Source organism: Berghia stephanieae, chromosome 12, assembly GCF_034508935.2.
Source record: "Berghia stephanieae isolate SIO BIC M18660-M18661 chromosome 12, UCSD_Bste_1.3, whole genome shotgun sequence".
NCBI lineage: Eukaryota > Metazoa > Mollusca > Gastropoda > Nudibranchia > Aeolidiidae > Berghia > Berghia stephanieae.
In genome coordinates, this window is record NC_088371.1 from 6376812 (window position 1) to 6390871 (window position 14060).

Here is a 14060-nt window from a genome sequence, read left to right on the forward strand (position 1 = left end):
CAGGATGGATGATCTTTATTGAGTTAGAAAATAAGATCCCATAACTCTTAAACCGTAGTCATCGTTAACATAACATAGCCTGGCACGAGAACCAACTCGGATTTATAGTTGACGTCATTTTAAAAAGGCTTTTGCACCGTCTAGTGAGTTGTCGTTAGTGGTGTTCATGGAAACAAGTGGCCATCGTTAACATAAAGAGCCTGACACAAGAACCCTCTAGGACTGGCAGTTTGACGTCATTTTTCTGGTTTGTGTAGCGTCTCGCGAGTTGTCGTTAGTAGAGCTCAAGGAAACAAGTTATTTCATTGGTTGAACTATTGAATCCAACTCACGATTTGTTTTCTTTTGTGGCCAAAGACTTGTCTTTTGATGTCATTTTTTGGTCAGTTCAGCAATAAGTTGCGATGCTGTTCTAGGCACGAAAATAAGTGGTACGTCAGAGCTAAGTTAACGGCTAAGGTTCTAGTGTCACGCTATAAGTTAACGTGGCTAAGGTTCTATGTCACGCTATAAGTTAACGATGCCACGGTTCTATTCAGGCATAGTTAACGATGGCTACGGTTCTAGTGTCAGGCTATAAGTTAACGATGGCTACGCTTAAACCCAAAATGAAGATCAGTTGCACAAGGTATGGATGTAATCCTCCGGAGAACTGGTTTCACACTTCCAATGAGAATGGAACCGGTTTTTTTGTATTGTTCCCTATTGAAACAGGTATAACAGTTATACAAGGCACTATAAGACTGGATCACACGTATACTGTGACTATACGGTGGTGTAGTATACTTCAGCGCATAGGTCTAAGGTTTGAGTCTCCCTTTGAGTTCCTAAAGTTGGGTCACTGAAAACTGCTCCTTAGTCGCATTAAAAAACAAAACAAACAAAAAAAAAAAACAAAAAAAAAAAAAAACCCCACAAAAAACGTGAGCTTATATTTGGCGCAATATCCACTAAACGTGTTCAAAGCGCTTTACTAACGGTCCCTGGCCAATAGCAACACATAACATGTAGGACATGACGCCTGTTAGGCGATATTACCATATTTTTTTTTCGAACGCTGTCAACGGCCAGGTACTCATTTTACACCTGAGTTCCTTGAGAGAATGTGAGTAAAGAGCCTTTTTCCAAGGACTCAACTATGCGCCGAGCGAGGCCAGAACCTAGGACCTTCCGATCCGAAAGCGAGTGTTATGCCACTAGACCACATATCCACACATTCCTAATCGTACTCAGGTGTAAAAGGAGCACATGACCCTTAGCCGCGTTGTCTCTATGGAAGAAAACAAAATGTAATATGTGACCCCTCGTCTCAAAACGGTATTATATCGGGATGGACCAGATGCTAAAAAGTCAAATTATAGGTAAACTGGTCAAAAATATGAAACGTTGGTATTCAGCACAGTAACATATGATATTCCTTTTTCTCTATAAAGTATATAAACTCAACTTAAGCATGATATTTCTGGATACAAATTCCATTTTCAGCATCTTAATCATCCCGACTTAATACCGTTTTGAGACGAGGGGTCACATATATCGTCTTGTTTTGACTTGGGACCTTTGTGTGAAGAGTAATAAACAATAATGAATATAACAGCCTCAAAAAAAAAAGAACAAAATACCAAACACAGAACGTTTCGGGCTCAAAACACTTCTTCAGTCAACAACAACAACAACAAAAAAACCCAATAAAGACATAAAAACATTATTAAATTCCAGATAGACGACAGAGATATTTTATAAATCAACCAAAACAGGATGAATGAAACCCTAGGGATGAATAAGATAATGTGTTAGTGGCGTTGTTAAGGTAAATAGATGAACAAAAACACTCATTGACCCGAAACGTTCACAATATCTGTTTTCGTTGACTAAATTCAAACTTACATTCAATTTCACTTTGTTATTTACATCTTTACGTAAGGATTTTCTCGCTCGCAAGCAAGTCGTTCGCTCAATCAAGCGCTCAATGACTATGTGAAAAATTTACTTATCTTTAAATGAACTTATGCAGAAAAGTAAACTAAGTGTATATAATTTTTGGATAAGTTAATTCAATAGTAAACCTCTAATCATATGAAAGGCGCTTCAATATAGTATAATATAATATTCAAAACATAATATTATTACTATCAAAGCTTGGGTTGGAATATAAAGGGTGAAAAAAGGATATAAAAAGGAAAAAAGGGGACGGATGTTTGTGTAGGCGGTAACAATCATACTTTGACACATTGCACATTCTTAGGGTTATTTATTGTGCATTTATCTCGGAGCTTTATGTAGACACAAGTGAATATTATCATTGATGTATCAACATTCAACATCGATGATTTGGGTTTAATTCTATAAATAAATATTAAGAGATTTAAGTAAAAAATGTGTCCACTAAAATATATACATTCTCCTTCTTCTTCTTCTTCATCTTCTTCTTCTTCTTCTTCTTCTTCTTCTTCTTCTTCTTCTTCTTCTTCTTCTTTCTTCTTCTTCTTCTTCTTCTTCTTCTCTTCTTCTTCTTCTTTCTTCTTCTTTCTTCTTCTTCTTTCTTTCTTCTTTCTTCTCTTCTATCTTCTTATTTTTATTATTTATTTTTATTATTTTATTATTTTATTCTTATTATTTTTTTATTTTATTTTTTATTATTTTATTATTTTATTTATCTTATTATTATTTTTATTTTTATTATCTATTATTTATTATTATTCTTCTATTATTATTATTTATTATTATTATTATTATTATTATTATTATCATTATTATTATTATTATTTTATAATTATTATTATTATTATTATTACTATTATTATTATTATTATTATTATTATTATTATTATTATTATTATTATATTATTATTATTATTATTAGTACTATTATCATCATCATCATCATTATTATTATTATTATTATTATTATTAGTACTATTATATCATCATCATTATTATTATTATTATATTATTATTATTATTATTATATTATATTATTATTATTATTATTATTAGTGTTATTAAATTATTATTATTATATTATTATTATTATTATTATTATTATTATTATTATTATTATATTATTATTATTATTATTATTATTATTATTATTATTATTATTATTATTATTATTATTATTTATTATTGTTTTTATCTTTCAAACGAGATGGCCACTGATCTTCATTAATGAAATACAAATTAAAATAAAAAATGACCGATTGTGGGAATGAAATTATCTTACAATAGAAACATGGACTAGGTTGTTGGTGATGACCGAGGGAATTGGAGAGACACGATGAAAGGAAAGTTTTGGGTATTTATCACACTTGCTGGCAAAAAAAAATCAAAATCAAACAGCAGTTTGACGTCAGCCGCAGTTTATCATTTAAAAAAAAATGTAATAAAAAAAATTAACAGAGAAAAACTATCGAACAAAAAAACAAAACAAAAAACAAAACAAAAGCCAACCAAAACTTCAACATATGTAAAACAACTACCAAAAATATATCCGAATGGCAGCAAACCCCCCCCCCCCCCCCCCCCCCAAATACAAAGAACAAAACAAAAACAAACAAAGCAAAAAAAAAAACAACAACAAAAAACAACAAACCTCCCCCCCCCCCCCAAAACAAAAAAACAAACAAACAAACAATCCCCCCCCCCCCCCCCCCCCCCATAACAACTAAAGAGACACACACAAAAAAACAACAACAACAAAAAACAAACAAAGAAAAAAAAACCCCAAACATATCTACAGAAAACAGAAAAACAAAAACAAAACATTAAAAAAAAAACAATAAAAAAAAAACAAACAACCAAAGAACAGACGACTGAAAGTATAATTTTAATATAACGTACCTTTTACAATCCAAACGTCTCAATGTCCATCCCAAGTCATATCGTATAAATTATTGACACCCTTGTATATCACAACACGTATCTATAATATATTCCTATTATGTTATAATATACTATATAGGTATAACAAGAAATCCAACTGGAGCACTGAAGATCAATCCATAACGTTTCGATTGTAGACCTTTCAACCAGCAGTGTCGAGATACAAGACTGTAATATCCTGAATTATTAAATTTTAATAATAATGATTAATTTAATAATTCCAGTAGCATAGTTTCACATTATCCGGAATAATGTTTTTTTAAAAACTCATAACTCTTATACATTTCATCACAACACTTTACATATTATTAAAAACGTTTCGATTGCAGTCCTTCAATTTTCAGAGTCAAAATGCAATATTTTGAAAGACTTTGCTATCCTGAATTAAATAATCAATATTAATAATAATTAATTAATTAATTTAACAATTCCAGCAGCGTAATATCACAGTATCCGGAATGAAATGAAAAGACTCACAACTCTATGTCATTACAACACCTTTGAAATTATTGCTGTATCCATAGATTGAAAAAATAATCCGAACTTTTCAATGAATTTCTCTTATATCCTAATCGAATTGATGTACTTTGATTATAATGGAATAATCTTTAATCACTTAAATTGAAAAAAAAAGTTGCACTTTAAACTATAATTATAACCGCAGAGGCAGCGGATATGTGGTCTTGTGGTATGACACTCGCTTTCGGATCGGAAGGTCCTGGGTTCGACCCTCGCTCAGCTCATAGTAGAGTCCTTGGAAAAGGACCTTTACTCATATTCGCTCGCCGTACTCAGGTTAAAAATAAGTACCTGGCCTTTAACAGCGTTGTTCCTATCGAATAAAAGTATTGTAAGATCGCCTAACAGATGCCATGTCTCGTTCTACATGTTATGTGTTGCTGTTGGTCAGCAACCCTCTGTAAAGCGCTTTGAGTACGTTTTGTGGATATTGCGCTACATAAAAGCTCAGTATCTTTTTTTAAAACTGTATCATTATCATAGACCTCAAAGAATAAAATTATGTTATCTTTGAGTGAAATGTTGAGTTTTAAAAAAAACCCAAAAAACTTGTCAATACATTTCTCTCATATTCGAATTTGAACTTCGTGTTTCACAGGATATAATAATCATTTATATAGATATTATGCGCTTGGCTAAGAATCTCACAACATTGCCATCCGAAAGTTATAGCGGACCAACACACAAAACTCTGTGTAACCATGAACTTTTATAGTCTGGTAAATACAGTTTTGTGAAAATTACTCATAAACGTGGATGCTAAAAAAAAACAATAACAAAGACTGAGTGTGACGTCAACTTCATTCTATCTATAAGTTAAAGTAAAGCTACAAAATCTTTTAAAAATCTCTCTTAGATTCACTTGAGCATCATAATACCGATTAAATTATATCACGTTATATGTGACCCTTCGCCTCAAAACGGTATTAAGTCGGGTTGGTTAAGATGTTGAAAATTGAATTTATAGCCAGAAATATCAGACTTAAGTTGAGATGGTATGTTTTATTGAGGAGAATGGATACCATATTTTAGGGTGCTAATGCCAGCAGCTTATATTTTTTATCAGTTTAACATTAAATCCGACTTTTAAGCATATGATTCGTTCCGACATAATGCAGTTTTGGAACGAGGGGTCACATATATCAAATGATAAAAAAAACTAACGTTTCAATGAATTATCTAATATCCACCAGAGTATCATATAGATTGAATTATATAACTTAATCTATCAAGTAATACAAACTTATCACTGAATTTCTCTTGTATCCAAACGAGAATCATACAGCTTAAAAAAAAACCCCAAAAAAACATATATATATATATAATTTATAATCATTAATAAAATAATTTTTTTAAAAATTATCATATATATATATATATATATATATATATATATATATATATATATATATATATATATATATATATAATATATATATATATATATATATATATATATATCGATATAAGTTCCATACATGGTCATGGTGCAGCGTGGCTCAGCGGTATGGTCTTTGCTTTGTACCCGAAAGGTACCGAGTTCGACTACCCGCCGCTTTGTGTGGCCTTGATTAACTCACCTAACCTTAGCTCACTTTGTGGCGCTGCACTGCGGCTGACGCCTGGGTTATTCCAGTCTTTCCTTGGAATAGACCCTAAAGAAAAATTTCCCCTTAGGGATGAATAAAGGGAATTAATACAGATTAAATTAGACAACTTTATCTACAAAGTAAAGATATTCCATCTTACTTTTCAATAAATTAATCTTATATTGACATTATGTGTGTCATACAGATTATATTATCAAACTTTGTCTATCAATTAATAAAAATAATCTTTTCAATAAATTACTCTAAAATCCACACGAATATAATACAGGTTAAATTGTATAACTTTATCCATCAGTTGATGAAAACTAACTTTTCGATTAATTTTCCTAAAATCCACATTAGTTAATGATTATAATTATAATTGTATAGTTTTATCTATCAATTAATCAAAACGAACTTTTTAAATGTCTCTTGTATCCACATAAGTGAAGAATTAAATATGATTCAATTATAATATAACTTTAACTACAAATAAGTAAAAAAAAAAATAACTCCAACAACCTTTTAAATTATTTTCTCTTATATCCACATTAATTAGTATCATATCACTTTATCTATTAGTTAGAAAGAATAAACAATTCATTGAATTCATCTCGTTATATCCTTGTCAAAACCAACACACGTCACAGAGAATAAAATCAATTCCATGAATTAAAAACAAACAAACAAACAAACAAACAAACAAGCTTTTCAACAATAAATCATTTAATATTAATATAACCCGTACCGAAATGACAAATCTCCAAAAATACGAAATGACAACAGCTCCACCCGTTTTTTGTTTTTTTTCACTGTCTCTAAACACAAATTGAAAGGGCATACAACTCCAATTATACTCATTTCATTGCAGTCAATCAATAATATTATACATGAATGAATAAAGCAAGTCAACCTCACGTCCCTATCCAAATTCCACCCCTTGTATTATTGACGTTCTGTTTCAGGGTGGTGGTGTGGGGAGCTATTTCACCCGATGATGACAAAACACTTTTTATATATTTAAGTCAGAAAAGAAAAAGAAATATACCCCCCCCCCCCCCCCCGCCCGTCCACACAAAAAAAAAAGAGAAAAAGAAACAAAGCAAAACCCAAATCAAAACCAACCAATAATAATAAACAAAAACACCAACAAACAGACAAAACAAAACAAAAACAATTAAAAAATTAAAGCAGACCACAAACAAAAGAAAAAAACAAACAAAAAAGACAAAAAACAAAACAAAAAAAAAAAAACAAAAATGTTCATATGCAGATGACGTCACTCAGGCCTTTGTTATTGTTTTTGCCATCCGCGTGTGTGAGTTGTTCTCACTAAACTGTATTAACCAGACTATAAAAGTTCATGGTTACACAGAAATTGTGTGTTGGTCCGTTATACTTCCGGATGGCAATGTTGTGAACTCCTTGGCCAAGCGCATTCTATCTATAGTTTTGATTATCCTTGTCACTGAAACCTTATAACCTTATACCTACAAAAAACAAATAAACAACCCCCCCCCCCCAAAAAAAAAAACAAAAAAAAACAAAAAAACAAACACCAAAACAAAACAAAACAATCACAAAATAAATGATGATAAAAAAATAGGATAATCAAACAAAAAGAAAACAAAAAGTGTACCCAACCACAAAAGCAAAACAAAATGAAAAAAAAACAACGAAAAAACAAATAAACCAACAACCCCCCCCCCCCCCCACCCCCAAAACAAACAAACAAACAAAAAAACACACGACAACCAAGAGCAAAAAACCAAACCATATCGATATCTGGCCCCTCTAAAGAAGACGATATTATTATAGTAACAAATAATATCATCAACCCGTCCGTCTGTTCCACTCTACGTAAATACACACACACACACATACACACACGTATGTACACACACACATACACACACGTAAGTACACACACACATACACACACGTATGTGCACACACACATACACACACATACACACACGTATGTACACACACACACACACACACACACACACACACACACACACAAATATTGAAATGGCATAGAAATCCTAATGCGCTTTTTTTCTTAAACCAGTTAACAGCCTTACTCTGGAAAAAAAAAAAAACAAAAAAAAAAACACATATTTAAAATTGTGACTGCTCGTCTCAAAACGGTATTAAGTCGGGATGATCAAGACGCTGAAAATGGAATTTGTAGCCAGAAATATCATGCTTAAGATGAGTTTATATGTTTTATAGAGGAGCAGTGCTAAATACCAACGTTTGATATTTTTGACCAATTTAATTATAATTCGACTTTTTAGCATCTGTCCCATCCCGACATAATGCCGTTTTGAGACGACGGAACACAATTTTGGCCCGTAAACTCGTCCTCCAAGTATCGATCGATTTAAATGACCCTGAGCTTGGTAAGAACTCTCAAACATGGGACTGGGACCTCGCAAAGTCTTTGGCTTTAGACTTTTTTTTGGCCAAGGTGAAGGTCATTCAAATCGATCGATATTTGAAAGACTAATATTGTGGCCAAAGTTTGACATATGTGACCCGTCGTCTCAAAACGGTATTATGTCGGGATGGACCAGATGCTAAAAAGTCAAATTATAGTTAAAATGGTCAAAAACATGAAACGTTGGTATTTAGCGCAGTAAAATGTAATATTCCTTCTCCTTCTATAAAGAACATAAACTCAACATAAGCATGATATTTCTGGCTACAAATTCCATTTTCAGCGTCTTAATCATCCCGACTTAATACCTTTTTGAGACGAAGAGTCCCATATGTAATGTTACGTACTCGTAGAATGGCAGATGAATAGTTAATATTATAGTAGATAATAGAGATGAATGTAGACAACCGTCTGGCGCACAACCAATCTAAGCCCATTTGACGATTTATTAGTCATTATTGAAGTTCTCTTTAAAGCTCTCCTTACCAACTATAGGAACATCGTCACATTCCTTATGGTACAACCAACATTTTTTATTATTCAAATTTCTTTGGTACATCATAAACTTTAAAGAAAATGAACAGTGTGTTGAAGAGCATGTTTTGCTAAAGATGTTATTTATCGCTAGATAGAACTTACTGCTATTATATTTGAGTTGTAAAAAAAAATATTTGGGTGTGCAGTTTTGGGGAATTTTTTTTTTTTTTAATATTTTTTTTATCACTCAAACACTTCTTACATATTTTCTTTAGCAAAACATTCTCTACAACACACTGATCATTTTCTTTAAATTTTATGATGTACAAAAGAAATTTGAATAAGAAAAATGTTGGTTGTATCGTAACGAATGTGACGATTTTCCTATAGTTCTATTACAGCCGTAAGCCCTTAACAATTTGGGTTATCAGACCTGTAATCAGTACACGTTTCCAAATAATTATAATTACTTTATCTTTAAATTGAAAATGCAAACTGCTTCAATAAATTTATCTCGTCTCAAAATCAATGACGTCATAGATAGTTTTTAGAGGACAAAATCCTTTCTATAAATTGAATAACGAACATGAATATACGTTTCTCTCACTCCCATAATAATTATCACAAACATGAATCACTCTATCAAGATATATCTAGATCTAATGATAACTTCACCAAAATATTTATTGTTTCACTGTAATGTAAACTTTAATTTAAATGGCTTAGAAATTCCAATACAACTTTAACCCTCTCCTTACCAACTAGAAGAAAATCATCACATTCGTTACGATGCAACCAACATTTTTCTTATTCAAATTTCTCTTTACATCATAAAATTTAAAGAGAACGAACAGTGTGTTGTAGAGCATGTTTTGCTAAAGAAATTATGTATGGCAAGAACTTTACTGCTATTGTGTTTGAGTAATAAAAAAAAATAAATATTTTTGTGTTAGTTGGGTGTGAAGTTTTGGGGAAAATCCTGAAAATGGCTGGTAAGGAGAGGGTTAACCATGTACAACCACGTTCAGTCGTCCTTTATGATCGGCGATCTGTGACAGGATGATGGAGTTTAGTGTGTCCGAAAATGACAGAAAGCACTATTTTTCATTTTGGTCAGAAAAGAAAAAAATAAAATAAAATAAAGCAAAACGAAAAATAAAAACAACAAAAAAAAAATAACCAAAAAAAAAAAAAAACCCAACAACCCCCCCCCCCCCCCCAAAAAAAAAACAGAAAACAAAACAAAACAAAAACAAACAAAAAACAAAACAAAAACAAACAAACATAACAACCAAAAAACAATCGAATAAACAAAGAAAACGGCGTGTACATAATAATATATGTGGGTCTGACATCCGCACTCATTCATGGACATAGACATAGTCTAGTTTCACATTGTTATAATGGGCAATATTTTGCGTCATTTTTTTTTCTTGACACTTCCATTACAACAATGGGCCCTGCAGGAACTGGATTACAGACCTGAAAATAAGTGCACGTCGAAACAAAAGCAATAAAAAAAAACAAACAAGCAAACAAATAAAGAAATAAAAAAATAAACAAAGAAACAAAAAAAAAAACAAAAAAAAAAACAAACAAATAAAAAAAAAACAACAACAACAAAATCAACAAAACATGAGGTCCCTGGGGCCGTAGTTAATCCCAGTTTCTATTGCGTTTAATGGACAATAGCAAATTGCTAGCTACCCTTTAGATAGGAGGTTCGCTAGTCTATTGCAAGTTACTTTCCGCCAGATCAAACAGACCCAGTTGCCCAATCACTCATGCTGGGTGGACATGGGTGGAAACATAATCTCGACTGCACCCGGGATCGATCTCGGTCCCCTTGCGTATAGATCGCGTGTGCTCTAGCAACTGAGCTACCGGGACTCCCTTCAATGGGAGCGATCTATATTCATGTTTTCGTCCAACCAAGTCATCAATCACATGATTTGTTGCTGTCCATCGATTGGATAATTCTTCAGAAATGTAAACACGCTGCTTTGTTTATAAAAGTTTGTAAACATACCCATGTGTCAAGCTGAACAAAATGACCAATAAGTGTGATGTTAGATATTTTAAAAACTGTGAACACTTTTCACAATGTGGGTCATTTTGAGCACATTTTACAATGTGACCAATGACCTCAAGCACATGGAAATGTATTATAGATCATGCCCATTAGTAAGGAATCATTTTATCGGTCGATATATTAAGTAAGTAATAGTTTCCATTCAGGATCAATAAAGTATATCTTATCTTATTTTATCTTATCTTATCTTATCGTATCTTAAGTATTTCTTTCCGGCCAAATAATACATAAGTGTTTTATCCGTGTTTGGCAATAATATTTCACCTAATTTAACTCACTCGACCCTAACACCGACTATATCCGTAGTATACCCGGGGTTACGTTTACCCCATGCCTATTTATTACATTTTTTTATGAGACAAATTATAGGCGTAGTATCAAAGGTAATGTTTTTTAGATTTTACATGTTAATGTTAGTTGAATAAAAGTATCTATGTACATGCTCATTTTTAATACATTTTTTCCAATTTTGAAAAGTAGCAAAAATCTCTAGGATTGAGTGAGTTAATAATACGCTTAAAAAGAAACAACTTTTCAATGTTTTTCTTATATCCGCATCATGATAATATACCCTAAAAAGTTAGGTACAAATATGTGACTCTCCGCCTCGAAATGGTATTAAGTCGTTTTTTTTTTCAATTTTGGGTTTTTGGTACCCAATCATAGCTTATTTTATGGTTTAAAATTTGATAGCAAATTTATAAAATTCTGATTATTTATTGCCGAGATATGACCGTTTGAAGTAGGGAGAGTGTAAAAACCAAGTTTTAAGAAAATCGACTTTGAAGTGAGGCACCGTTTTCGAGTACAGTCAATGGGCAATGATAACTGTGTGTGTGTGTGAGAGAGAGAGAGAGAGAGAGAGAGAGAGAGAGAGAGAGAGAGAGAGAGAGAGAGAGAGAGAGAGAACGAAAAAGAGATGCGAGAAGGGGAGGGGAGAGAGACTGCTTGTGCATTAGAGTGCGGGAGGGAAATATAGTAAAGATTGAAGCCTGTATAAGTGTGTATATATATATATATATATAGAATCGTGTTTGATACAAATATGGTACGAAAAGTGCTCGACATGTAGTAATGGAGCGAATTATTATTTAAAATATTTACCACAATGTTTGGGGCAGTCTACATCAATGTTTCAGGCTTAATTTGCCATCTTCAGGACTGAGTTGTCCTGAAGATGGCAAATTAAGCCTGAAACATTGATGTAGACTGCCCAAACATTGTGGTAAATATTTTAAATATAATATATATATATATATATATATATATATATATATATATGTGTGTGTGTGTGTGTGTGTGTGTGTGTGTGTGTGTTTGTATGTGTGAAAGAAACAAAAGGGAGACGGAGAGAGTGAGGTAGGCATGAAGAAAGGGATGGAGGCGGAGCAAAGAATTGTAGGGATAGTTTAAGAAAGCATTTTGTTTCAAAGTAAGTCATAGTCAATCAACTGGAAACATATTGACCAATGAGATTGCAATCAAAGAAATGGGCTAGTCAAATTATTCATTGCATTGTTTCCATTTTGAGTCAGATGACAGCTTGAGGAGGACGGGGTGGGGCTTATTGTGTAATGACTTACATGGAAACATGTTATTGAATCTCTCAAGTTTTTCTCAGCGTTCACCCACATTGTTGATGTCTAAAAAGACTCCCCCACCCCCTTACATCAGTATACACAGACAGCATGACAAAACGAACATATCTCTCTCTCTCTCTCTCTCTCTCTCTCTCTCTCTCTCTCTCTCTCGCGCGCGCGCGCTCTCTCTCTCTCTCTCTCTCTCTCTCTCTCTCTCTCTCTCTCTCTGTATGTGTGTGTGTGTGTTTGTCCCTCTCTCCTTTTCATCTAACTTTCTATCTATCTATCTCTATCTATCTATCTATCTATCTATCTATCTATCTATCTATCTATCTATCTATCTATCTATCTATCTATCTATCTATCTACCTATCTATTTATCTATCTATCTATCTACCTATTTATCCATGAACAGGTCTGTCTCTCTGTCTGTTTATCCATACATTTAACTTTTTTTTATTTTTTTAGTTAGGTGGTGAAATTCCAAACCCAACATTTTCAATTTATTGTCATAAAATTTCTATTTATGAGGTGATCACACAAACAGGATACAAATATCCCTCGGTCATTCACACTTGGATTCTGTACAAATAACAGTAAAAAAAGAAAAACGTTCATAAATTCCAAATTTTCTCTTTATTCGGGTTTCAACATTTTGGGGTAATTCCACACCCATCATGACAAGCATGCAAAAACGAGAATTACACAATTATTTAACTTTTGACATTTTGAAATCGTATTTCTTCTATTATATAAGACAAAATGCCATATTAATAATTCTCATCTCATTGATTCTTTATTTAAATATCAAAAATTCTTCAAAAAGTAAGCAATGTCATAAAATTGTCGCATTTTTTTGGATGTTTTATTTATTTTAAGGACATCTTACATAATAATAAATAACTACAAAAGTAATAATTGGATTATGTCAAAAATTTGTAGGTACATTATTAAATGTATAATCTAAGCTCTTGCCAAATTTTATTATTCTCATCAAATTTTCGATGCCCGTATCTAAGGAGTTATCATTGCCCATTGATTTGACTGTGCGCGAAAACGGTGCCTCACTTCAAAGTCGATTTTCTCAAAACTTGGTTTTTACACTCTCCCTACTTCAAACGGTCATATCTCGGCAATAAATAATCAGAATTTTAAAAATTTGCTATCAAATTTTAAAGCATAAAATAAGCTATGATTGGGTACCAAAAACCCAAAATTGAAAAAACCGACTTAATACCATTTCGAGGCGGAGAGTCACATATATTTAATGTGGGTGTGGAATTACCCCGAGTGTGTAATCGCCCCACCTTACCAATGCAGCTAGACAAAGAAATAATAGCACGTAGTGTGTATCAAAATGCACAAACACACACATATGTAACACACGCATGCTGACGTCATGACCCATCGCCCGGGCATTTTAATGGCCGATAGGCGCATGTGATGACCGTTGACCAATCAGAATAATTCATTTG

At 32.4% G+C, this 14060-nt stretch overlaps 1 protein-coding gene across 3 annotated transcripts in view; it reads right to left on the reverse strand.

Annotated features, from left to right (window-relative positions):
• Positions 1–6976, reverse strand: part of LOC144958092 (uncharacterized) — a 33826-nt gene extending 26850 nt beyond the window's left edge. For 2 of the 3 annotated variants that reach the window (XM_078889733.1, XM_078889731.1), the window contains exons 1-2: positions 6739–6976; positions 3841–4261 (exon numbers count right to left, since the gene is read on the reverse strand). The gene's annotated coding sequence lies outside the window, so the exon portion shown is untranslated. Of the gene's footprint in view, positions 1–3840; positions 4262–5049; positions 5136–6738 lie in introns of those variants that run through there. The other variant, XM_078889732.1, reaches the window with a different exon arrangement.
• Between the last annotated feature and the right edge of the window lie 7084 nt (positions 6977–14060).